This window comes from Lontra canadensis, unplaced genomic scaffold (assembly GCF_010015895.1).
Source record: "Lontra canadensis isolate GAN:19392208 unplaced genomic scaffold, GSC_riverotter_1.0 scaffold7, whole genome shotgun sequence".
Taxonomy (NCBI): domain Eukaryota; kingdom Metazoa; phylum Chordata; class Mammalia; order Carnivora; family Mustelidae; genus Lontra; species Lontra canadensis.
Genome location: NW_022631001.1, coordinates 3,961,147 through 3,989,120, shown reverse-complemented (window position 1 = coordinate 3,989,120; position 27,974 = coordinate 3,961,147). Strand labels below are relative to the sequence as shown.

Sequence of the window (27,974 nt, the reverse complement as noted above, 5' to 3'; positions counted from 1 at the left end):
GAAGCATGTATAAATATAAAGAAAAATATTATTTCTTCTTTCTATTTAAAATAATACACTTAGGGGTGCCTGTGTGGGTTAAGCTTCTACCTTCAGCTCAGTCATGATTTCAGGGTCCTGGAATTGAGCCCTGCATTAGGATCTCTGCTGAACAGGGAGCCTACCCCCCCGTTGCCTCTTTGCCTACTTGTGATCTCTGTCAAATAAATAAATAAAAATAAATAAAATCTTTAAAAAAATAAATAAAAGTGCATGTTTAAGCAATAATTCTAACATTGTATTTGTTTGCATGTGTATAGGTGTATAAGAACAGTTTAGATAAGTATTTTTCACAAGGATTAACAAGAAAAGAGGCAATTTTTAAAAAATAAGAAATGCATGCAATTAAAAAGATGTAATTATTTTAGGCTATTTTGGCATTCTTAATTCACAATTTTGAAAAGTACATAGTTTTTTCCTGTGTACTATTGATTAAATTAGTGAAGAAGAAGATAAATCAATTTTAATGTTAACTTGCTATCTTCAAATATTTTACATCAAAATTCATTCTGAACTTAAAATGTTGGATATTATGAACTGTTATGAAAATTTCATTTTTTTTCCTCAGCATAGTGCAGAGAACTACAAAAACGTCTGACTTACAAATAGATTTTGCTAACATCAACCTTTTTAGTATCCCTTTAAAGGCTAAACAGAAACACATGCCATATTAAGAATAGTAATGAAAAACAACAAAGTGAAAAATCTTTTAAATATTAGTTAGTACCATTCAAAATTTATATAGAGAACAGAAGTAAGATCACAAGCTCTCCTATATAAATTTACTTCATAAATTTACTTGTAAATGTGGTAGTATAACATTTTTTGGAAGATCAGTGTGCAATCTGATTTTAAATGACTTTTCTCTAAAATAAATGAGGACACGTGCTGTTAACATGCAATTTTATTGATTGTAATGCACTTAAAATGCTTAAAAAGTAACTGTAGTAGGTAATATATGCCATGTTTTTGACAAGTGACTAAATGATTTCTGACACTAAATGTTAAAGTTTTCAATTAAATATATAATAGTTTTATAATAGAGTTTTTCATAACTCTCATCTGATGTTTAGGAGGAAGTTAAGTTTATACTTTATGGCACATGTTATTATGTCTGAATACAATGGCTATCTTTTTGAGAAAGGAAATCTAAGTCAAATTATCAAGGGTTATCAAGTGTTGCTAATACTGACATTTGGGCCTCTTGTAAACCTGAAATAAGCCAATGTGTACTTTGAATACAATGTTTTTAAAATCCAACAAGTGGAATATATCTTAATGAGTAATTAGAAACTTGGAGTAACTGTAACTGGAAAATATATGTTTAGATCAAGCCTGTCTTCATAGTTCAGTCAAAAGAAATAAGAATAGTTCTAACTGCTTAATATATAATAAGTAGATCCAAAATAGATCACTTAGCATGTAAACTTTATGATATCGTGGAGTTTTATTTTTGAACTTCCATTTCCTGAGATAATATTTATTTCTGAAATAGTAAGTCCCTCCCTCCCTCCTTTTCTTTGTTTCTTCCTTCTCTTCTTCAACAGTTATCATTTGTTAAGTGCCAGGAACTTTCTTAGTTCTGAGCGTATAAATGGAGAAAGGGGAACCCTCTTACACTGTTGGTGGGAATGCAAGTTGGTGCAGCCACTTTGGAGAACAGTGTGGAGATTCCTCAAGAAATTAAAAATAGAGCTTCCCTATAACCCTACCATTGCACTACTGGGTATTTACCCCAAAGATACAGATATAGTGAAAAGAAGGGCCATCTGTACCCCAATGTTTATAGCAGCAATGGCCATGGTTGCCAAACTGTGGAAAGAACCAAGATGCCCTTCAACGGACGAATGGATAAGGAAGGTGTGGTCCATATACATGATGGAGTATTATGCCTCCATCAGAAAGGATGAATACCCAACTTTTGCAGCAACATGGATGGGACTGGAAGAGATTATGCTGAGTGAAATAAGTCAAGCAGAGAGAGTCAATTATCATATGGTTTCACGTATTTGTGGAGCATAACAAATAACATGAAGGACATGGGGAGATGGAAAGGAGAAGGGAGTTGAGGGAAATTGGAAGGGGAGATGAACAATGAGAGACTATGGACTCTGAAAAACAATCTGAGGGTTTTGAAGGGGCGGGGAGTGGGAGGTTGGGGGACCCAGGTGGTGGGTATTATGGCGGGCACGTATTGCATGGAGCACTGGGTGTGGTGCATAAACAATGAATTCTGTTACACTGAAAATTAAAAAAAAAAATTAAAAAAAGGTGAATACAGTATATATCCTGAATTAAGGGCTTAAGGAATGTAAACTGGTAAATGTAAGTATATATATCAAACATTGGCAATGTAAAAATGCAGTAATAAACTATAAGTGCAAGGGGGGGAAGGGAGAAATATCAAAATTGCCTAGGTAATGTAAAAGAGCTGAGTCTGGAGAACTTACAGATTTTCCTTCATTAAGATAGATGTCCACAGATATAATTTGAATATTGGTGAAAATATTTTTATAGTTCCCTATTGTATATTAGATATACTATAGGCTAATAAAACAGAGCTTCTACTATGACATATCTTATCATCTATGTAAAATGAACAACACTAGTGAATATTAAGTTTCAGAAAATGTACCAAATTTAAGTGCAAAATAAGTTGGGAGCAGAGACATCACACAGAAAATAAAACTAGAGATGATGCTTAAATAATTGGTTAAATTTGAATAAGAAAAAAGAGAAAACATTCTTAGTAACAGTTAAAATAAAATAACAAAATAAATAATTTTATGTTACTCATATTTTTATGGTTTTTTATTTTTATGGTTAAAGTTCCTATTATAAGAGGGATAAATGAGTTATGGAATAATTGATTGAATACATACATAAGCTTCTATGGACTTCCTTTGACAATACAGGTTTTCCAGTTACTGGTGACATTAAGTACTTAAATATATTATTAGGGTTGAATCAATTAGCTTCTTTGCAGCTGAGTGGAGAAGCATGACAAAGAGGGCTTTAGCAAAGGAGATAATTTGATGCCTAGATAGCAAAATAGATGAAACAGACAAAAGAAGCTAAACAGCATCTTCTCTGGAAATTTCCCTAATAATAGTCTCCTGTGGCACCCCTACCCATTGATACTCCTTGTACAGATTGTCATATTGAGCTAAACAATCAACAGACATGCATATAATCATTTTAACTCCATTGTGCAGATGGAAAAAAAACTTCCTTTATGCTTCTTCAATTATTTAGTCTGAGATATAAGTATTTATTGTTATTCAAGGTTGAGAAACTCTTCCTATTGTAAAACCTTACTTTCATAAAAACATCTTATAAAGCACTTCAGAATTTGAGTCATTTGTATGTGTACTATTATTTGAAATTTATACAAAAATATATGAATTAGGTCATACCTTGTGAACACCATTTCTTTCATTTAGAGTTCTATTGATGTATAGTTGAATATAATATATTGCACACATTTAAAACCTGAGATCTGACAAGTTTTTCTTACTTATATGCCTAGGAAACTATTACCACAATTCTGATAATGAATGTATCTTTAACTACCAAAAGTTTCCTCTTGCCCTTTGTAGACCCCCCTTCCTCCCTCTCTTATCTCCAGGCAACTGCTTCTCTTCTTTCTAGTACCACATTTCAGTAAAAACTTCTCTTTAAAAGAAGTTATGGAACTTGGCAAAGACTAACATAGTCTGTATACAGTGGAATAAAATCTTGAATGATACTCTTATTTTTAAACTAGTCTTATTTTTATTATTTCATTACTTATTTTCATTACTCACAACTGAATAACAAAAACTCCCCTGAGAATTGTTACATGAGAATAAAGGGAATCTTCCTGAAGTTTCTTACTAAGGAACACAGGTCTGTGAGCAATGATGACCCAGTGAAGTGAACTTAAGAAAGTTGAAACTGCAGCACTCAATGAAATTGTATACGTCCCTTCATTTGAATTTATTCCCAACCTCTTTTTTTCCCCTCAAACCTCCTCTGACATGCTTCTTGGTTGACTCACAGTTGATGATCTTGCTTCAAAATTCACATAGAAAATAAAGGTAGGCATATTTATTTGAAATGCTTTCATTTCTATACTCCATGTACCTACCCAGTGAACCTGTACTTGTATTTTTGCCTTTTTCCCCTATAATAATGGATGAAATGGCCCTACTTCATTCACAGTCTAAACTTCCCTTTCTTAATTTGGATCTGTGTTTAGTCACATACTCAAGAATGTCATCCCTAAAATTAATCCTTCCTTTCCTTTTAATATAGTGGTATCCAATCCCCACCACCATCAATTCTTCTCTTCTGAGTACTAACCTTGTATCACATTATTATTATTTTTTTTTAGATTTTGTTTTTTTATTTGGGAGAGAGAGAGAGAGAGCATGAGAGGGCAGAAGGTTAGAGGGAGAAGCAGACTCTCTGTGGAGCCAGGAGCCCGATGTGAGACTCAATCCTGAGACTCCAGGACCCTGACCTGAGCCAAAGGCAGTCACTTACCCAGCTGAGCCACAAATGGTGCCTCCCCCTTGTATCACCTTAATATTCTCTTGCTCTAGTGTTTTTATCATTCTAAAAACCCCTTCCTTAACTGCCTTTCAGGTACCACTTACCTTTTGAAGATATTTAGCATTTTGAAAGAAAGAATCATGCTTTTACTCACACTTAAAGAATCAATATATAAATAATTTTTTTAGCTCAATGTCATGTTAGTGCTATTTTTATTTCATTTTTAAATACCGTTTGAAGAGGTAGAATAAAAACATTTTCTTTATTCAAGAAAAAAAAAGCAACACTACACTCTGTGAAAACAGAAAACAGAAATTAATTTTCTTGGTTTTTCAGATCTAGACATCTTGAAAATCTTATCTGTATAAGACCTACAAGTTGTTCTGTGTCACATAGGGTAGATCTGTGATGCTTGTCTTTTTTAACACCTGCAGGCATGACTGTGAACTGGACACTCTTAAGAGTCATGTCTTACTCCTAAAGTACTTAATTAGAAAAATAGCAACACAACAGTGGGGTGATACATGCCTTTGTGGTTTATTTAGGACCTTAATTGATAGACAAGTGTCACAGATAAATATATATCTCCATTGCTGTTCATCTTCATTCTGAGTAGAATGGCCACAGGGAACTGATTAGTGTCAAAGAAATCCCCAGTGACTTACTGCTCTTTATCTCTCTCCTTCTGGGAAGTTAATATACCAATCAGCCCTTGTTCACAAACTGATCTTCAAGAGATAGTTGGCAGGTTGGAATGTGTGGTGTCAGTAACTGGAATAACAAGATCCCTTTTATCTTTCCTCTGGCAAGCACAGACATCATACAACTTCCTTTCACAAGACCCCTGTGATGCAAACCCAGGACAAATGCTGTTATCTTTGATAATTTGATAAAAACTGAGGTACTGAGATAGCAAATGACCCTGGGATCATGACCTGAGCCAAAGGCAGAAGCTTCTATCCGCTGAGCCACCCAGGCACTGGAATAATATTTCTAATCTTTACAACAAAGAATATCAGAAAAAATAGTAAACATACCAAAGGTCCTCGATTTAATTCTAATACGAATGGACTATTATATTTCTGTATTGAGATGGATTATTCACTATGCTATAGTATCATACATCATAAAGATTTCACTGAGAATACACGGATAAACCCATCTTTTGGGGAAAATGAATGTCTCCACTCTCTAAAACAAATTCACATTTCCTTTCTGAAGATTTAAATGCTTCCAAAAAGGAGGCATAATCTTCAGAAATTTCTTTGTTGGATTATTTGACTATAATAAAATTCCACCTTTCTTCAGCATCTCTTACATACTTTCATCCTTAAGCACATACTAAAAGTCAATACCAGGGGTGTCTGACTGGCTCAGTTGGTGGAGCATGCAACTCTTGATCTCAGGGTTGTAAGTTTGAGCCCCACATTGGGTGTAGAGATTACTTAAAAAAATAAAATCTTCAAAAAATAAAAAAAAAGAGAGTTTATATCAGCATTATATGCTTTAACAGGAAGATCACTACGATGGGAATCTAGATTTTTTAAAAAGATTTTATTTATTTATTTGAAAAAAAAGAGAGAGGGAAAATACAGAGGGAGAGGGAGAAGAAGACTCCCTGCTGAGCAGAGAACCCAACATGGGGCTCAATTCCAAGACCCTGAGACCATGACCTGAGCCAAAGACAGATGCTTAACTGACTGAGCCATCTAGGTGCCTCAGGAGTCCAGATTTTCACATGTTAACCTTGGCTTTGTTTTAACTGTCCCATTGGGAAACAATCTAAGAACATTCTTTCCCATCACTCTTCAGGGTACTTGGCTTTAAATTCAGTGATTAATGTAGGTAGGAATGTTGTGATAAAAATATAGAGAACATACAGAAGTTAATGTTTTGTAGATATAAAAATATGCAGTGCTATTCAAGTGCAAGTAATGTCTTTCTTAAATAAAACAACCAAATGTTTCCCTTATTGCTGTGATTCTAGCTAAGTTTGTGGGAGAATTTAATTTTTAAAAAATTAATTTAAAAAAATTAAAATTTTGTTCATCAGTGTCATGTGTTGAGATACAGTTTGCTTCCCAAAATGTTTAAAAAACTTAGGATTTCACAAAATCCTAACTTTCGTGTGAATAAATGAGAAAGTCAAATAATGTTATCAAAAAGGATTAAAACACAAAGCCGTAGTCCCTTATTTACAACCATTCCATAGATTTTTTTCTCTTTATGATCTGTGATGTTTCTAATAGGCAAACACTGTCAGCTATTCTGTTCTTAAGTTCATATTCCTAATTAAAATATGGTTATATCTTGATCGATTAGTTGAGAAAAACAGATACATTCTATTCCAGCTCAGACATTTATAATGAAAGTGATATAGGCCTGGTTATTTAAACTTACTCTGCATCAGCTTCTTCACCTGTAAGTGGGGATAGAATTTTAACAATGTTTTAGTGACAAAATATTTTCAAAGATTTATATACCTACATAAGTAATTAGGAAAATACACAACCTATCCTTGTCTACTAATAGCTTTCTTTGATTGCAGTATAAATTTACTATTTCTCAAATTAGAATTAAACAGTATAGTTTCTCTGTATTGTTCTTTAGCTATCACTCTATGCACGATAATGATAAAACTTAAATTTATGGTTTATTCTCCTATTTAAATGGAGTTGGGCATATGCAAGAATAGTGTGTGATATTGGAATCACTTTTCTAACTTTTAAAAATACACATGTACATGATCAACACACAGAGATTTTGAATCAATTATTCTATGGTAAGGATAAGATATCTTTACTTAAAAAAAATCCTATAGTTATGCTGATCAGTTTTTTTACTGGCACATAGTAGGTAGCAATTATTTTTGGCCACTGTGTTTTCATGTGGTTTCTTAACTGTACTTTAAATTATTCTAAATTCATTAACTATTCTAAAGGGTCACAAATATTTCTATGCAAGCTTTCATATTATATTACCTTAAAACATGCTTTATATTTTTAAGTCAAATAACCAAGCTATTATTTTTGAGAAGAAATATGAGTCATACTGACATATCATATACATTTTTAAAATGTATGACCGGTAGATTAAATTTCCTAATTTTCTACTGCTAGGGACTTGTTCTAAAATATAGTTGATTGTTCTATCCATAAAGCAATGGGGAAGGGGGTTGTTTTAATGTGTCTGTGTTTAGGCAGTAACTTTTAGTTTCTATTACTTTTGCTAATTGAAGGTCCTCAGGATAGATATGCTCAACTCACTATGGGACATGTCTTGCATAGGCTCTCCACAGGCAAACTTCAAAGCTTCATCTCTTTGAAATATCAATTAATAATAGAAAATAAAAGATATATTTTCAGCAGGCAGGATATTAACCTCAATAAGAGTTAAAAAAATAGTGTGATTGGATTTCCTTTTAAATTACAAGCTATTTAAGAACTGATTTTGTATCTTTTAGTTATTTTTATCTTTCCTCCATGAGTGTCCAATGGTATATAGTGAAAAAGGGTATGTAGGACCTTATTTTTCACTTAGACAACTCTATCTCATTCACCTTCCCCTATTCTTGTTGGCAATCAGAAAAATGAAACAGCTACTAGACTATGAAAATCCAGTCCAGATTCAAAGGTTGATTTGTGACTCCAATAGAAACTAGGCATATTTAAAGAAGAGAGACATTTTAGATTGTAAAAAAAAAAAAAATTGCATTGTGAAGAAACTAAAGTGAAGAAATGGTGGAGGCAAGTGATGTTTTGAGAAACAGGGACTAAAGGAGGGAAGGACAGAAGCTTAATTTAATTTACTATGGCTGCTTTTACTGAAGCAAAAATGATTCTAAAGGTCCTCGATATGCAAGTGCCTTTCTAGGTATACAGTAACTAAAAGTGACTCACAGAGTACTTGTTAAGGAATAGATTCTACATAAAATATTTCAGAATAAATAAATGAATAAATGATTCAAAATGTGCGCTGATTAACCTTTCTGTAGATGAGTTACAAAATTCTTGCTTCTTGTCATCTAGTTATTTGGTGGGGAAAGTGAACCATCAATATGCTTCTCGATCAACATTTATCTCAATTACATCATTTCTCTTAAGGAATACTAGACTATAGACCTCTGCCAGTGAGGAAAATGTAACTTGCCAATTTTAGAAACCATACAAAAGCTATTTAAGAGACTCTTTTTTCTCATAAAAATCAGTCATTTGAACTGCTTAGCATTATATTTATGTTTTCTGGCCATTAAGATATGATTTAGTCAACAATATTCAATATTGTACTAGCTCTTGCAAAAAACAACAACAAAAAAAAACAACTTTACCTTGTTTGGCTTTATTTCATATCATGTCATTAAATTAAAAATACTATTACCTTCTTCATGGAGGGGTGTGTGTGTGTGTGTGTGTCTGTGTGTGTCTTTCATCCATTTCCCAAGTAATGGGCATATATTTAAGATTCTTAGTTATTGTCATGCTTCCAGCCAGGCACCAGGCACTGTGGGTATCAAAGTCAGATATTAAATGAATGTGACACATTCATGGGAGATGTAATTTAGATTCAAATCTAATATTTGAAATTGTAGAGATGAACCAGATTTTGTAGACAAAGCTCTTTTTCTCTATTCTTAGTCATTTGAGATCAGTACCATTCACTTGATTTCTAGATTACAGTGAAAATGGTTGCTGCTGTCAGTCCTTCAGCAGTACAAAGAGAAGACTGTCAGTACCAATGAAGATACCATACAGTTTGGAAAAGAACCCCTTCAAAGCAAATTCTTTCTGTAGAAAGAAGGGGTTATCAGGCCTCTACACCAATTCTTTGTCAGGACAATTTCTCAGAATTGCATCAAATGGACTCCATCCCCCAAACAAAGCTCTGTTTAAGAAATATTTGAAATAAATTCTAAGTATAGTGTATTGACAATTATTAAAATATCTATTTGTTTACTCTAAAGAATAACTACTAGGTAAGAAAGTTCTAAGAAGTTTATTATGAGGGGTGCCTGAGTGGCCCAGTGCGTTAAGCCTCTGCCTTCGGCTCAGGTCACGATCTCAGGATCTTGGGATGCAGCCCCACATCGGGCTCTCTGCTCAGCAGGGAGACTTCTCCCCACCACCCCTGCTGCCTGCTTCTCTGCCTACATGTGTTCTCTCTCTGTCAAATAAATAAACAAAAAATCTTTAAAAAAAAGAAGTTCATTATGAAATTAGATGAGACAAGGACAGTAAACATCCATTAGGTCACATAAAAAAATAAAATCTCGGGCACCTGGGTCGCTCAGTGGGTTAGCCCTCTGCCTTTGGCTCAGGTCGTGATCTCAGGGTCCTGGGATCGAGTTCTGCATCGGGTTCTCTGCTTGGCAGGGAGCCTGCTTCCTCCTCTCTCTCTCTCTGCTTGCCTCTCTGCCTACTTGTGATCTCTGTCTGTCAAATAAATAAATAAAAACTTAAAAAAAAATAAAAAAAAAACTCTCCTGCATGTTCATGTTGCTCTAATTTCCCTAATGTGTCCACTGACAGAATTTCTGATGTTGAGCTAGACATTCTTTTATGTTCTTATATCATCCCCTTACCAATTTTTTCAGAAAACATTTAAAGTATATTCTATATGGTTAGAATTTATGGGTTTCAATTATCAGCAGACAAAATTGGCCACTCTTTCTAGCTATTACTTAGCTAAAATATGTAACAGCTGTTGTAAAACTGGACTCATAAATAGATTTTGATGTTTTCAAATTCAATGTTGTTATTCACTGAGTGGAAATAGCACTGTACTGATTATCGAAATAAACAAATTATGATCTTCAATTTCTTGTGAGTTATATGACTTTGAGCAAATAACATATTTTAACTTGCTGGGATCCAATTTATTAATGTATTGAGCCAGAGAGAGAGACAAAAAGAAAGAGAAGAGAGGAATTTGAAACAAATAATATTTTTGGTTATTTTCAATATTTTTATTCAATTTTTTAAAGGAAGGTTCCATACTAAATACATTTCTCATTTCAGATAAGAATAGAATGTCCATACAACACAGCAACCCATTTTGCCCAATGTATGTCTGTGTTCTTACAAAATTGTTAATAGTAACTACATTTAAAAATGTCTCACCTTCGATGGCAAATTATATGCTAATCTTAGGTTTATACACTGTTATGAGCTAATACCATCAACATGCAATTCAGGCCAAATAGAAAATAAACTAAAACAATATAAAGTAGCTTTAACTTAACTCATTAGAATCTAGTTTTCAAAAATTTGTGGATTTTATAAAATGAAGAGACTTTATGCAAAATTTATATCCATATATTGATGATTAAGGTTTACATATTAATAACAAAGTATAGTGCAACCAAGTAAGCAATCATCATGTACCTTCGCACTGTTTTTGTTGTTGTTGTTGTTGTTGTTGTTGTTGTTTTAAGTCTTAGTAATTGGGAGAAGGTACCTGCTATTAATAAGTTGTTATGGCCAGGGGATTTAGATATCATTTGAAAAAAAAAAAAAAAAAAAACAGAGAGAGAAAGAGAAAAAAAGAAAGATATCTAACTTATGTTCCTCAACTTCTCAAATTCCAGGCATTATTCTGTATGTTCTTTTTATTTTCAATTTATTTTGGGGGGGGAATATCTCGACATTTACAGAAATAGAATTTTAAAATGAATGTCTACATATCCACTACCTCCCTTTAATAGTTGTCAAACATTTAACAAATGGTTTTATTTATGTATTCTTCTTTCTTCATCATGTCTTTGGTTTTGCTGCAGCATTTTCACAAAATCCTAGATATAATGTAATTTTACCCATAAACACTTTAAAATGCACCTCTAATAAAGATAACTTCTTTATCTCCAAGTCAACTGATAAGACTATAAAATGAAATCCTGCAATGAATTTTGAACAATTTTAATGTACTTCATAGAGATTTTCCTCCATGAAGGTCTCTTACCAAAATCCAGAAAATAATTATTTGCATAGCAATATTTATTCAAATGTTCCTATTTTAATTTCTGCAATAGGGACAGAAACCAAGTGCCATATCAATTTATTTTATCTTGTTAGAAATAGGAGGAAGATATGTGATCTTATGCTTAAATTGCTGTTTTTAACCAGACTTCTCCATTATTCTTTCCAAAGCCTGACTCAAACATTCATATTTATTAAGAAAATTAATATTTGTCTTACATAAATGTCCAAATGTTCTTTCACCATATTAACATATCTTTTATTTATAAAATCTTCCACATATATTGTCATATTTAATTTTAAACATCAATCTGTAAGTTAAGTATTCTTTATTTCATAAATGGTGAAAACTAAAACTAAGAGTTCCACTTCTGTGATGTCAGGATAGGAATTTCACAGACCCATTCCCCAGCAAAACAGGAAAATCTGGTACAAACTATTAACAAAATCAACCATTTATGCCTCTAAAAATTGTCCTAAGGACATGTAGCGAGTGAAGAAACATTTATTCAAGAAAATCTTCTAAAGTTCAGTAGGGAAAACAAGATTCTTTGGCATTTAAGCCATGATCCCCTCCCCATGTCACTTGCCACTCAACTTGGCAATGCTGTGCCCTGGCTCTGGGTGGGTGTGGCCAAGGGACTGGCTTTCTTCTCCCCTCAGCTCTCTGTTAAGCCTTATCCTATATCACCAAGAGGGAAAAGATGCCAGTATTCTTATCTCCTTCAACTCCATCTTGAGAAGGTTAAGTTCCTGGTGAGTACAATTGAGATGTCAGAGCTTTCTTCAATCAGCTAATCCCTATGCATTGGATGTAGGCTCTACCCCAGGTGAGACAAGCTGAGAATAATGAGGCCATGATAACTTTCATCTCAGCTTGGTCCTAGAATGGAAGTTCCACCAAGGAATGATTATTGCCCTGATCAGTACTAAAAGTATTAGCAAGGAATGACTCAGAAAATTGTTCACCAAAAGTAGATTTAACTGGCAAAAGAAAGAATCAGTGAACTTTAAGATAGATCCATAGTGAATGTAATTTGAAAAAACAGAGAAAATAAAATGCAAAAGAAAGCGAATAGAAACTCAGTGAAATGTGGGACATCAAGACATACATAATAGAAAGAAGAAGAAGGAGAAGGAGAGTAGTAGGAGGAAGAGGAAGAGGAAAAGGAGGAGGAGGAGGAGAAGACAGAAGAAAGAAGAAGAGAAAAGAGAGAAGGAAACAAACTATAAGAGACTCTTCATGATAGAGAACAAAATGAGGTTTCATGTAGGAAGGTGGGTGGGGGATTAGCATGTGCTAAATGGATAATGGATATTGAGGGCACTTGTTTGTTCTGTTGAGCACTGGGTGTTATATGTAAGTGATGAATCACTAAGTTCTACTCCTAAAAACAATACTGCACCATATATTAACTAACTAGGACTTAAATAGAAATTTGAAAAGAAAAAAAAAAAAAGACATACATAATGGTATTATCAGAGATGCAAAAGAGAAAGAAGCAGAAAATATCTACAAGAAAATAATGCCTGAAAACTCCCCAAATTGGGTGGAAGACATTAAGCTGCACATCCAGAAGTTTAATGACCTCCAGTACAGTGGATGAAAAGTGATCCACCCTGATGCAAATCATTTTTAAAATGCTGAAAACTAAATACAGAAAATTTTGAAAGCAGTAAGAGAAAAACTACTCATCCTGTACAATAGAAGCGCAACACGATTATCTGTGGACTTCACTTCAGTAACTATGGGGGCTAGAAGGCAGTGTCAGGGTGTATTAAAAGTATTGAAAACTAAGGTTAAGGGAATTTGTGACTTTCCTACCTCACAATTAAACTATGACTGTTTGAAAATGGGAATTGAGCCTAGGTTTACTTTATCTAAATCAATGAGTTTAGTATTGAGTACTGTGTCCTTGATCTCAATTGGCATAAAATTTACTTGAGGTGCTTGTTTAAAATGCAGATTTCTGGATTACCACCTTTACAAATTATCATCCTAAAAATTTGAGGCAGGTTCCAGGAATTTGCATTTTAGTGTATTCCAGAAGTAATTTTGATGTGCATGGTTTCAGAATCCCTGTACAAAATACAGTAGGATGAATGAAGGAGTGAGCAATGAGCTTCAAAGATAAGCATGAGAATTCTCATTCATTATTACCTGCCTGATTAATCAGGGCAGGATGTGGGGAGTCTTAGAGTTCTGATGGTGTTTTAGTGAAAATGAAAAATATAATAACGTGTAGGGATATTGTGAGAATTCAGTTAATGTATATGAAGTTGACCCGCGAATCTTCTGGGCCCTTTCTATTCTCCCATTCCCTACTTTGTTGCTAATTACACTCTATTGTCATTCCCCTTTTCTGATATTGTTCTAAAACCATAATAACTTCTAATTGAAAATGATAACTTGTCCTTCTGGTAGTATATCCATGTTTGAGAAATATTTTTGAATTAAGACTGTCTGCTTGGATTATTGACATAAGGAAATCAGACATCAAATCTGGTCACAAATACAAGTTTTTTTTCAGTGAAAATATTTTCTGTAGAAATATCAATGCTTGTTAGTTCTTTTAATAAATGCAATAATATTGGCTTAAGCTTGTATTAGCCAATTAATGAATAAAATTTTTGACTTATTATTGAAAATAGAAAAACAATCAAATATCTTCCATAATCCCTATATTTAACTTGGAAAGTGTCCTGTTGTTATAGATATGGGCATGTGAAATACATGCACAAGAACAAGCATTCCTGACACTGTGATGAGCACCATTTTCATATGAAGTAAATTAGCTTGGATCACAGAGGAACATGACAATCTATATGATCAAATTTCTTTGTTTAATGGGAGGGTGTCATCTAACACATATTATTTTCATGGAATAATCCCTACAGACAACATATACTGAATGCCCAGGACATACTATGTGTGGTAGACAGACTCTTAAGTTGGTCTCCATTATTCCCCATACTGGTATTTACCCTTCATGTGATTCTTTCGGTTCTTGAGTATATGCAGAACCTGTCAGCTTCTAACCAAAAGGATACGACAAAAGTGATAGGATGTAAGTGATTATATGTACTTGATTATGTTATTGTATCATGTAAGGTATTAGCACTAATTTTTCTGGAGTATCTGTTTCTCCTTTTTAGTTGTTAAGGTGCAAACTGTTATATAGTGGCCTACCTAAGATGGGAGGCTCATTTGGCAAGGAAATCCACATAGCTTCTGGAAGCTGAGAGCAGCCAGTTACCCAGAAACTGAAGCACATATTCCTAAATTTACAAGAAAACTAATTCTGCCAAAAACTCAAGTGATCTTGGGAGATTTTTTTATTGGTGATCCTCAGAGAAAACCACATCCATAGCATAACATTGTTTGCAGCCTTGTGAAATCCTAGGGATAGCATCCAACTAAGCTATGCCATTTCCTGACCCACAGACACTGAGAAAATAAATACGATATTATTTTAAGTTGCTAAGTATGTAGCAATTTCTTATCCAACAATAGAAAATATACTACATTTATTCATTTTATGTTCTTTCTCCTTATTTGATTACATGTTCTTAGAGGACTAGACCATATCTTATGTCTTTGGATTTACTTGTTTTTAAGGGATTTCAAAGTAAAATTTCAAGGTAACTTTTACTGTATGTATGTATGTATGTATGTATGTAACTTTTACCATATGTATATAAGTGTACATATACAAATATATGTAAATGTAGTATACTAATATACAAATATGCATAATAATATATGATATACTATCTTGTTATTTTCCAAGTGCTTTAATATGCATTGTTTTGTGTAATACAAATATCCTGTGGCAAATGCAAAAATATATCATATCTATTTCAGAATAAGGAAACTAAGTTTCAGAGAGTTAGTAGTAGCCCCGCTAAAGTCTTATAGGAAGTAAACCGTGATGATTACAAAGGTCAATGAGTCAAGCCAGGTCACAAACCTTATCTTTAATCAAAGATTGGTTGGAATGCAACTTAGGCTCAGTTCAGGGTTGCTTCCGTTTACAACCAAACAGGCAAATAGGCAGACTAGATAAGGAAACAAATGAGTGAACAAAATGCTCTGATGTCTTAGTTCATCATGTATACCCAAGCTTGTCAGTCAATATAGTTTAATATTAATTAAGAAACCCACCATGACAGAAAAGCTCAGAACTGAGGCCTTTGTCTTTTAAACCATTATTCTAGGGTAATTTTCATATCAGCACTCAGGTGTGTACTTTAGTTCTGTATAAAGAATTCTGTGCTATATCAAGTTACAAAATACGAGCCTCTAATTTTCTGGATCATCAAATTGAAGGAATTCCTGGCCATCTATCCATCAGATCACCATCCAAGTGTGATGTTCTTTCTTTTCTTTCTTTCTTTCTTTCTTTCTTTCTTTCTTTCTTTCTTTCTTTCTTTCTTTCTTTCTTTCTTTCTTTCTTTCTTCTTTTTTTTTATCATTTATTACATGCCTCCTATATATCACACTCTTCTAAAAGCATTACTCTCACAACAAATCTCTTAGGAAGTACTATATGATAAAGAATTGGACTTGTTTTTGTTCAAGGTTCCTGGGAAGAAGACTGAATTTTTGGAATTTTCTGAGTGTAGGGGTGTCTTTGTTATTGGTGGTGAGCCTTTGGAGTACACCTGAGTTTATTCGCTTCCTCATAAAACATCCTTGTTTTCACCCTGTAAATGGAACGCTATTTTAGGTTTCTATAAGAATCTGTGCTCTTATATTTTAAATTTTGTTTTGAATATAGTTGGAAAACAATGTTACATCATTGTCAGGCATATGACATAGTGATTCAACAAGTTTATATATTATGTCATGTCACCACAAGTAACCTATCATCTATCACCATACAACACTATCATTGACTATATTCCCTATGCTGTGCCTTTTATTCCCATGATTTATTCTTTCCATAATTGGAAAACTGTGGCATCATCCATTTTACCCATCTCCTCCACACACTTCCTTTCTGGAAATCATCAGTTTATCAGTTTGTTCTCTGTATTTATAAGTCTGATTCTGATTTTTGTTTGTTTGTTTTTTAAGATTTCATATATGAGTGAAATCATATGGCATTTCTTTTCTTCAGTCTGATTTATTACACTTAGCATAATACACTAGGTCCATCATGTTTTGTCAATTGAGATGTTCTTATTCTTTTTTATGGCATATACACATATATATATATGTATATGCCATAAAAAAGTACTTTTCCTTATCCATTCCATAGTGATTATTAAAATGCCCATACTATCAATACTATCCTTATCCATTTATTGATTGGATAGATGCTTAGACACTCATACATCTTAGCTATTGTAAATAATGCCATAATAAACAGAAGGGTAAATATACTTTTTTGAATTAGTGTTTTCATTTTCTTTTGGCAAATACCCAGTAGTGGAGCTATTGGTATTTGGTATTTCCGCTTTTAATTTTTTGAGGAATCTCTGTAATGTTTTCCACATTGGTTGTATCAATTTACATTCCCACCAACCGTATATAAGTGTTCCTTTTCTCTACATCCTCAACAACACTTATTTTTTGTCTTTCCGATCTTAGCCATTCTGATATGTGGAAAGTTATGTATCATTGTGGTTTTGATTTGCATTTTCCTGATGGTTAGTGATGCTGCACATCATTCATGCAGTCTATTGGCCATCTGTATGTCTTCTTGGGAAAAATGCTTATTTAGGTTCTCTACCCATTTTTAAATTGATTTGTTTTTATGATGTTGAGTTGTACAAATTCTTTATGTATTGTGGACATTTCACCTTATCAGACATATCTCATTTGCAAATATCTTCTCCCATTCAGCAGATTGCCTTTTTCATTCTGTTGATGGTTTCCTTCACTGTGCAAAGGCTTTTTCTTTTAACGTGGTCCCAATAGTTTATTTTTGCTTTTGTTTCTCTGGCCTAAGAAGGCATATCTAGAAAAATGTTGTTATGGCCGATATCAGAGAAATTATTGCTTATGTTTCTTGCTAGGATTTTTATACTTTCAGATCTCACATTTAGATCTTTAATCCATTTTGAGTTTATTTTTGTGTATGGTGTTATAGAAAGTGGTCCGAGCACTATTTATTAAAGAAACTGTATTTTCCCATTTCAAATTAATACTTTTTTTTGTTGTAGATTAGCTAACCATATAAGTATAGATTTATTTCTAGACTCAATTCTGTTTTATTGACCAATGTGTCTATTTTTATGTCAGTAACATACTGTTGATCACCAGAGCTTTGTAGTCTATCTTGAAATCTGTGATCCTGATACCTTTAGCTTTGTTCTTTATCAACATTGTTTTGATTATTCAGGGCCTTATGTGGTTCCACACAAATTTTACTATTATTTTTTCTAGTTTGTGAAATATGCTATTTGTATTTTGATAGGTATTGCACTGAATCTGTAGATGGCTTCGGATAGAATGGGCATTTTAATAACATTAATTCTTCCAATCCATGAGCATGGAATATCTTTCCATTTGTATCATCTTCAATCTCTTTCATCAATGTTTTATAGTTTTCAGGATACAGGTCTTTAACCTCCTTGGGTATTTTATTCTTTGGTAGAATTATAAATGGAATTGTTTTCTTAAATTTTCATTCTGCTCTTTTGTTAGTGTTAGTATATAGAAACACTATTTACATATAGAAACACTACCAGATTTTGATACTGTGCTTTTATTTCAATTATATTAGTTATATTTATAGAAGGTAGCTTTTTAACATCAAGGGAATAAAAACATTTAAATTGGTACCTATTCTCTATATTTTATTTTTAAATTATAACTTACATGAACATTTCTTGTTTTTCCCAAGTAGATTTTCTACATGTAATTGTTTATCTTTCACTTGCAATTTTTTGAATTATTAGGAAAAGTAGTTTAAGACATCATTAAAACCTAGATATTTCAAATGCATAAAAATTTACACTTTTACTCCTTTTTGAGTTTTGGAATGTAACTGAGTATGAAAGGTTGTCTATTTTTTTCTTTTTACTTGGGATCCCATTTTGCTAAGTGAGCATATTCGGTAACTGTAAATAATTTGCTATGCTTTGCAATAGGTCACTTCCAGCCTTTGTGGTTTGTATGTGGCCTTCTAAGGCATCCCAGTAGGACAGTCTCTACACTCCTAAAAGAGGCTGTAAGTCAGTGTGTAGGGTCATCATGGTGCCATTTTAAATAATGTTTGTACAATCTGTGGACTTCTTATGGCTTACATTAAAAAAAAAAAAAAGCCTAGCACACAGCAGGTGAGAGTAAATTTCCTTTATTCTGATGTTGCTAAAGTTACAGGGCAGTCAGGGACAAAATATAAGAGTAAATATCTGAAGTGATTAAAAAAAAGTCATAGAGACATTCCCAACTTTTCTAGGTTTTATTGCTACTATTTATAACTTATATGTAAAACAAAACAGCTTCAACTAGCTGCTTCTGACTAATTCATTTTTTTTTTCCTTTAGGAACTTTCCAAAGTGCTTTAAAAAAACAAAACAAAACAAAAAAAACCTCTACTAATATTTTGGTAAAATTTCCTAAAATACACATAAGTAAGAAAGTTATTGTGGCTTAATGCCAATTCTTAATATAGTAACAAATTCTTCAAGTTCATTGATTCAGTCATTCAATAATGATTTTTCAACACTTATTATGAGTCACATTTGGTAGTAGGAACACAATAACAGGGTGGTATGGAGGGAAATGAATGTATGTCATATGTCATATCAAGGGAAGCCCTTGTAGGGGCTAAATTATTTTTTTCCTGTTCCATTACACATGCTAACTGTGCTTAATATGATGTATTTTCTGTTTTTACTGGAAATAACATCTCCTAGGAGAGTAAAATGTAAAAATAACAAGACTGCAGAGTTATAATAACATACATGGCAACAAATAGAAATATTTTTTAATAGATTTTCTCTGCCCAATTTTTGAAATCACATCCCTCTCCAACAACAAAACTTCTCTTACCCACTTTGTGTCTTCTCAATTTTCAGAGCATAACTTTAAAGATCATCAAAAATTGAAAACCAAGAAAAATCTCAAGTCCTTTAATTTGCCTTTACATAAAAGTAAGGAAATTTCAGCACAATGTAGCTAAGACAACATGCCTTTGAAATATTTCGGAAATTATCATTTAACTGGCCTTGTGGAAAGGACTGGGGCTGCTCAGTCAGTCTAAGTCTAGTGCCTCTCAGCAAGATCAGGAGCTATAAGGTAGTTGCTCTGTGACTTACACCGCTTTGTGGGTTTTTTTTTTTTTTTTTTAAATCAAAGTATTTTTCCTTGTTTGCAAATGAAGGGTACATGCTGAGAGAAAGCTGTGAAAAAGTTTGGGCTGTGGTAGGAGGTGTTTTAGGCATCTAAAAAGATAAATGAAGAGAGGGAAAAGAGAACTATAAGAACATGGAGTACAAATGAGATAAATTATGAGAATCTGTTCAAAGAAAGAAATACTGAAGGAACAACAGCAGGAAGAACAGAACCTGAGTCTCCCACACATTCACTCTGGCCCAGCTCCAGTCAGAGACACAGTGAGCACATTTGATATAAAGTTTTGAGAGGAATAATAAAAGTGAGGAGAATATCAATAATTCAATATGTGTAGAGCCAAAGGAAAAAGTTAAAATAAAAACAGAAAATCATCAATACTTATTTTGCCTTTTCCTACCACAAAGTCTATCTGAAGAGACCTTTTAAAATGGGAAAAAAAGTGGGAGAAAGGAAACTAACATTGGTTGTCATCTGTGTGGTACAGAGTACCACATGCATTATATTATTTAATTTCCCAGACAAATCTGAACTGCAGGTACTATTTTCCCCCTAGTTTTATATAGGATAAGTGAGGCTCAGCAGATTTTCATGTGTCTTAATACAGTAAGCTGGATTTCAAATGTGTCTAATGATGAAGTTAATACCACAACTCAATACAATTCTGTAGCATTCTATTTGGAATATTTGGTGGAAATGTTCAGTACTCAATCTGACTCATTTTTCCTGACATCTATACTAAAAAATACATCCACCCACATGAAAATACATATTTAAAATAGCACAGCATCATGAATATCAAGCCCTAAGTTATTTGTAGGAAACTCCATGTGCTACGGCAGGTTAAGGATGAGAGAGTTAAAATAGGCTGGAGTTATATTACAAAGTATTCATGGATGAGTAACATGGACAGATAATAACCTGGAGCAGGACCAAGTGAGTCCTAGAGAAACTAAAGAGGGAAATTCTACATAATGAGTTATGTAAGTCGTTTTTTTTTTTTAAGTTTCTTTTCTTTCTTTTTCTTTTTTTTTTTTAAGAGTTTATTTATTTATTTAACAAAGAGGGAGAGAACACAAGGAGAGCGAATGGCAGGCAGAGGGAGAGAGAGAAGCAGGCTCCCCACTGAGCAGGGAGCCCAATGCAGGGCTCCATTCATGGACCCTGAGATCATGACCTGATCCTAAGGCAGATGCTTAACCCACTGAGCTGCTCAAGTGCACCCTCATGTAAGTCTTGATCAGACCACATGAATTGTGTTATTTCACTTTGTGAAACCGAGATATCAATATTTACTAGGGCTAATAAATCTCTACCAATATAATTCAGAAATTGGTTCATTCATTCATAAATTGAACTTCTATTGAGCACCTACTATGTGGCAAATCTATGTAAGCCAAACAGAGTATAATCATGATTAAGGACTTGAGACTGACTATTTTAGCCATCAAGAAACACACTCTCTAGTGAGGGAGATGGGTAGATAACTATTGTGAAATGTGTTTAATACAGTATTAGGAATATGAGGGACAGAAGCAGGAAAATGTTTACTCTTATCATGGAAGGCTGAACTAAAGTCTGCATGGTTTTGATAAGAATAAAATACATGCTGGTTTCTACATTCTTTAAAGGTCTCATGATTACCTGTATACTTCACTGGTAGTTAATGTTGACCTGAATGATAAGCACCAGAGGAATCTTGCAAAAGTAATTTTATAAGTAGAAATTCAAAGAAATTTGAAGAAACTTTTGTAATCTGATACTCCCTGCATACCCCTTCCCCTTTGATTACTAAGCATATAAGAACCAGCCTCACACAGTAAAAAGTGCAACTCTTTCTGCCCACAGATCCTGTCTCTGTGCTACTTAAATAAAGTTAGTGAGTTGCACCATAAGCATCTCAAGAAAATTTTCTTGAAAATTGCATTAGAGGACCCCATATCAAGATCACCAAAGAGAGGCATTAACTAATTTGTAGGAAGTTAGGGACAGTTTTTTGGGAAAAGATATATAGATATTAGATACATAGATATTTCTTTTTTTTTTTTTTTTAAGATTTTATTTGACAGACAGAGATCACAAGTAGGCAGAGCAGCAGGCAGAGAGAGGGGGGGAAGCAGGATCCTACCAAGCAGAGAGCCTGAGGCAGGGCTCAATCCCAGGACCCTGAGATCATGACCTGAGCCAAAGGCAGATGCCTAACCCACTGAGCCACCCAGGTGCCCCCTAGATATTTCATAGTGAAATTGTTTCAGTCAAATGAAGATGATGGCAAAGAACCCTCTACTCACCTCCAATGGCCTATCTCACCCTCCACATGCCCTGCCACTGCCTTCACAAGTACTTCTGTTACCCACAGTTTTTCACCAAATCAGGCCAGTGTCCAGAGCACTAGCTCCTCATCTCACTTAGGCCTATACCAAAGGCATAAAATTTGGTGCAAATGCTTGAGCCTTAATCCTTTAAGGTATGGACCTTTTAGCCAATGTTGTAGCCTTTACTATATAGCCAAAAGGAAGAGCAGTGATTATGGAACAGAGTTGGAAAATCCCAAAGTAACAAGAAATGTTGTGACTGTCACAAAGACAATTGACTTAAAAGATAAATATAAAAATAGTGGTGCTAAACTTGTTCTTTAAGATGTTGCCAATAACAATTTTGAAGAGGCTGGGGATGGCACCAATACCCCTACTGTCCTGACACACTCCATTGCCAAGGAAGGCTTTGAGAAGATTAAGGGTGTTAATCCTGTGGAAATCAGGAGACGTGTGATGTTAGCTGTTGATCCTGGAACTGCTGAACTTAAGAAGCAGCCTTCATTGACAATCCCTGAAGAAATTGCTCAGGGTGCTATGATTTTATAAATGGAGACAAATTGGCAACACCATTTCTGATGCAATGAAAAAGTTTAGAAGAAAGGGTGTCATCTCAGTAAAGGATAGAAAAAACACAAATGATGAATTAGAAATTATTGAAGGCATGAAATTTGATCAAGGTTATATTTCTCCATACTTTACTAATACATCAAAAGATCAGCAATGTGAATTTCAAGATGCTTGTTCTATTGAATGAAAAGAAAATCTCTAGTGTTCAGTCCATCATACCTGCTCTTAAAATTGCCAATGTTTCCTGTCAGTCCTTGGTCATAATTGCTGAAGATGTTAATGGAGAAGCTCTGAATATACTCGTTTTGAGTAGGCTAAAAGTTGGTCTTCAGGTTATTGCAGTCAAAGCTCCAGGTTTTGGTGACAATAGAAAGAAGCAGCTTAAAGACATGACTATTGCTACTGGTGGTGCAGTGTTTGCAGAAGACCTGACCTCACAACTTAGAAAAAGTTGGAGAGGTCATTGTGACCAATGATGATGCCATGCTCTTTTTTTTTTTTTTTTTTAAAGATTTTATTTATTGATTTGACCGAGGGAGATCACAAGTAGACAGAGAGGCAGGCAGAGAGAGAGAGAGGGAAGCAGGCTCCCTGCTGAGCAGAGAGCCCGATGTGGGACTCGATCCCAGGACCCTGAGATCATGACCTGAGCCAAAGGCAGTGGCTTAACCCACTGAGCCACCCAGGTGCCCCAGTGATGCCATGCTCTTAAAATGAAAAGGTGAAAAGGCTCAAACTGAAAAATGTATTCAAGGAAATCATTGAGCAATTAGATATCATAACTAGAAAATATGAAAAGGAAAAGTTGAAGGCATATCTGGAAAAACTTGGAGTAGCTTTGTTGAAGTCTGGTGGAACAAGTGATGATCAAGTGAATGAAAGACAGAGTTACAGATACCCTCAAGGTTATACGAGCTGCTGTTGAAAAAGCATTGCTCTGGGAGGGGGTTGTGCCCTGCTTCACTGTATTCTCACCTTGGGTTCAATAACTCCAGCTAATGAAGATTAAATATCAGTGTAGAAATTAAGAGAACACTCAAAATTCTTGCAATGACCATTGCTAAGAATGCAGGTGTTGAAGGATCACTGATAGTTGAGAAAATTATGGAGAGCTCCTCAGAAGTTGGTTATGACACTATGCTTAGAGATTTTGTGAATATGGTGGGAAAAGAAACCATCGATCCAAATAAGGTTGCAAGAATTGCTTTCTTGGATGCTGCTGGAGTGTCCTCTCTGTTAACTACAGCAGAAGCTATAGTCACTGAAATTCCTGAAAAAGAGAAAGACCCAGGAATGGGCAGAATGGGTGGAATGGAAGGTTGTATGGGAAGTGGAATGTTCTGCTTCCCAGAATAGTGCTTTACCTTTATTTTTTTTAAAATAAAGATTGTATTTATTTATTTGAGAGAGAGGCATAATTGCGAGAGAGAGCATGAGTGGGGAGGAGAGGGAGAAGCAGGCTTCCCACTGAGCAGGGAGCCTGTCTTGGGCTTGATCCCAGGACCCTGAGATCATGACCTGAGCCGAAGGCAGATGCTTAACAGACTGAGCCACTCAGGTGCCCCAGTGGTTTGCTATTATTAAAGAACTGTGAGAGGAAGCTCAGGACAGTCCTCCTCAATAACTTCTGAGAAGCCAGTTGAAGGAAATGACTGAAGAAAAGCCTAGCTGATATTTAAGAAAAATCACCCTAACCATCAGTTATTGGTTTCAGTTGACAACATATAATGGTTTACCACTGTCATTGTTCATACTGGTAGGGCAAAACTGTACTCTAAGATGGCTGACCAAACCAGCAAGGGAATTGCAGTCCCTGTCTCAGAGCCCTTCCGGGTTCTTCTTTCCTACCCTGTTTCCCAGGTACACCAAAAAGTACCAAGTATGTGGAAGTAGAAGGGTATAAATCTCCTTCCCCCCCTTTTTTTTTTCTTTTTTTTTATATTTTATTTATTTATTTTGACAGGCATAGATCACAAGTAGGCAGAGAGGCAGGCAGAGAGAGAGGAGGAAGCAGGCTCCCTGCCGAGCAGAGAGCCCAATGTGGGGCTCGATCCCAGGACCCTGAGATCATGACCTGAGCCGAAAGCAGAGGCTTTAACCCACTGAGCCACACAGGGGCCCCTAAATCCCCTTTCCTGCTTGTGCTCGGGGCTAAGACCTTTGGAGAACAACCTCCTCTGAGCCCACTGGTGTTAAATAAACCTCCGATCCTCCAAAGTCTCCAAGTGCCACTTGGTTCTTCCAGGATCCAGTCCAGGTTTGGCAACAACCCCTAAGGAAAATTTATTTCATATTTTTGAATAAAAATAAATTTTCACATTCCTGATAACTGAGTGCAAGAGCCATGTACCAATGTACTGCTTTCAACTTAAATCACTGAGGCACTTTTACTACGATTCTGTTAAATTCAGGATTTTAGTGCTTGCCATTATCAGATGAAAAGTAAAGAAGAAGCCTTTCTGTGGGGAGTATGAATAATTGTATACAAAGTAGAGAAATATCCAATTATGTGACAACCTTTGTATAATAAAAAGTTGCTTAAAGTATAAAAAAAAATGATGAAGAAAAACATTCCTGATAAAGATTTTAAGAAGGAAATTGGGGAATTCCCAGGTGAAAAATACAAATGTGCTTTGAATTCTTTCTCTGCCACTTAATGACTTTGAAATCTTGGGATAATTTCTTAACTTTGAATTTCAGTTTTCTCATCTATTAAAGAGTTATAATAAAATCCTCTACAAAAGATGTTTGTGAGAAATAACCAGTATGAGTCCACTAGGAAATCTGGTCTGAAACGTGATGATCATTTTTCTCCATGCATCAGATGTCCTGTGAGTCTAACCTTCAACACTGAGAAAGGAGAAACCTATTCTCCTAAAACTTATTTGAAAATTCTGTTGGCTACTTACTGATATACTCAATAGACCATAGTTCTGGCTTAGCATGATAATTCTTTTGCTCTTGGGCCAATCCTTCTAAATCCGTTAGATTCAAGTAATAGCCTATGTGAATGTTTTGCATGTCACATACAAATAGTCACATCACGCACCTTGTTTAACTTTAGCATCCCTGTATTAAGAGATGTCACAACACACCTACTTTGCTTTAGGAACTGGTGTTTTGACAGTTGAGATACATAAATTCTATAGCAGAGTGAGGAGCTTATGGTACTCATTTGCATGTCAAAACCCAAATTTTGCTTTTTTCTCATTTTTATTGACAATGATTGTGTCTAGCTAATGGGAACAACCTGAAAGACTTGCACATCTTAATGAGTTCTCTAAATGCTTTGTTATAGTAGAATTACAGATTAAAATAAAATTTTAATCATGTATCTGCCTAAATGGTATAATAATAATGATGATGATTAAGGATCCTAGTTTGCTTTTTGTCCTACAAAAAGAGTTTGACATCCATAGGAGGGGGTTAAAAAAAAAAAGAAAGAGAGAGAGAGACAACTTCTTTCATTTCTTTATTGGCAGTTTTTATTGAAATTTTAGAGTGCTAGGAAACCTGGAAGTCTGCCAACTTTCTTTATAGTCAGCACAGTTTAAATTTTACATTGTACATGTGCAAGTTTGTCTTGACAAAATCACATCTTTATAAAACTTCGCCTGTGAACAGTGAGACGTGTTAATGTCAAAATTATAGAACTGTGCTATAGGTAAAGAATGAGTGAATCCAAGAATACTAGGTGGACAACCCCATAATCTGATACCTGTTCCCAGCATGTCATTATTTAATACTTCACTGACCATAGATGTGGCACTTTCTCCCCTATTTCTTAGCTTCTGCCCTGCATACTGCAGTAAAATGATCTTCCCTCCTTGCCTATGTTAAAGATCATTGTATAAGGTAATGAATTGATGCATGCTTTAAATTTTGTCACATAAGACAGGCTAATTTTAGTTAGTATCTTAAAGTCAAAATAGATACTCACTGTAATTGTATAGTAAGATAGCAAATTTAATGCAAAATTAATTGTACACATAGTAATTTTAAATGTAAAGATAAACTTACAAATAATTTAAAAAACTCAGTGAGGAATCCTTAAAGTTAACAAAAGTAAAATTTAAAGATCAAGTTAGAAAGTATCTTTTCTAATTGGATTGGTTAAATTATATTAATAGCTGCCTAACAATTTGACAAGAAAGAGGTGGGGGAAAGAGTACCCCAGTAATGTTCTCATGGAATTATCAGCCATATTTTTATTAAAGGATATTGCTACTAAACTTTTGTCTGTTTTGCCCTGAGAACAGAACAATTGTTGCAAAGTACATCTCCATTCTAAGGAGAGGGGCTATATCATTTTTGTAGTTTTTCAAAGCAAAATTTAAAAAAAAATGAGTTTTGAGATTCTTAAGCCAACATCCAACTTTAGTATACAAGGTGAAATTAAACGGACCTTCTCCACCCCCACTGATAAGCCCTAGAGTGAGGCATAAAGAGATGTCTTCCCTCCCCTTAATCTGGATTGGCAAATGTATTTACATAACGGGGGCCCAAGGGTGCAAGCCACCTGGCTCCACGGGTCCCAAACAGACTAGGGTGAGCCACTGATGGCCAATAAAATCCACAAGCAGAGAGACAAGTCATGGTAAAACCAGAAAGGGATTGATTTCAGTGAAGCCAATACCAAGGAGACAGTGGACTAACATCTCAAATACTGTCTCCAAAGTGTTCAAAATACTTCTGGTTTATATAAGGAAAATGTGCAATAAAGGTCTGTGGGTACTGGCAGATGGGCAGTAAAGGTCAAGTAGATAATTTTCTTAGGGTCAATCATACAGGGTTTTGCTGGCATCAGTGTAGTCTCTATTGCATGAGGGGTAGTTTCTCTTTCCATCACAGGATATTTTACCCTCTGGATCTTTTGCCTGAGTTAAAAATAGCTGTAAAGAAGAACTCAGAAAGTACAGACTGAGGTCGAAATGGAGGTAGCTGAAGTCCTCTTTCATATACTGAAGTTTTGAAAATGGAAATCATGTACTCCCACACAATTTATTATGTGCCTAATCACATTATATACCTTTCAGCTATATTCACTAACATGATTATATTACTCCACTTTTTCAAACTAACACAACTACTTCAAGTTTCTCAGAAACATAAAAAGTTGCCAATATCTCCACTGTTCATTATAGATAAACCTCTTCCTCCCACTGTCACAGTGACTCTCTCCTTAATCAAAGATGCATGCAGATCCTCTTAGCCCTCTGCCTACCAGGCCCTGAC

General features: G+C 34.5%; 1 pseudogene; it reads left to right on the top strand.

Moving 5' to 3' along the window:
- The first annotated feature begins 22,122 nt into the window (after positions 1–22,122).
- On the top strand, positions 22,123–24,095 carry LOC116865244 (annotated as a pseudogene).
- Positions 24,096–27,974: the final 3,879 nt, after the last annotated feature.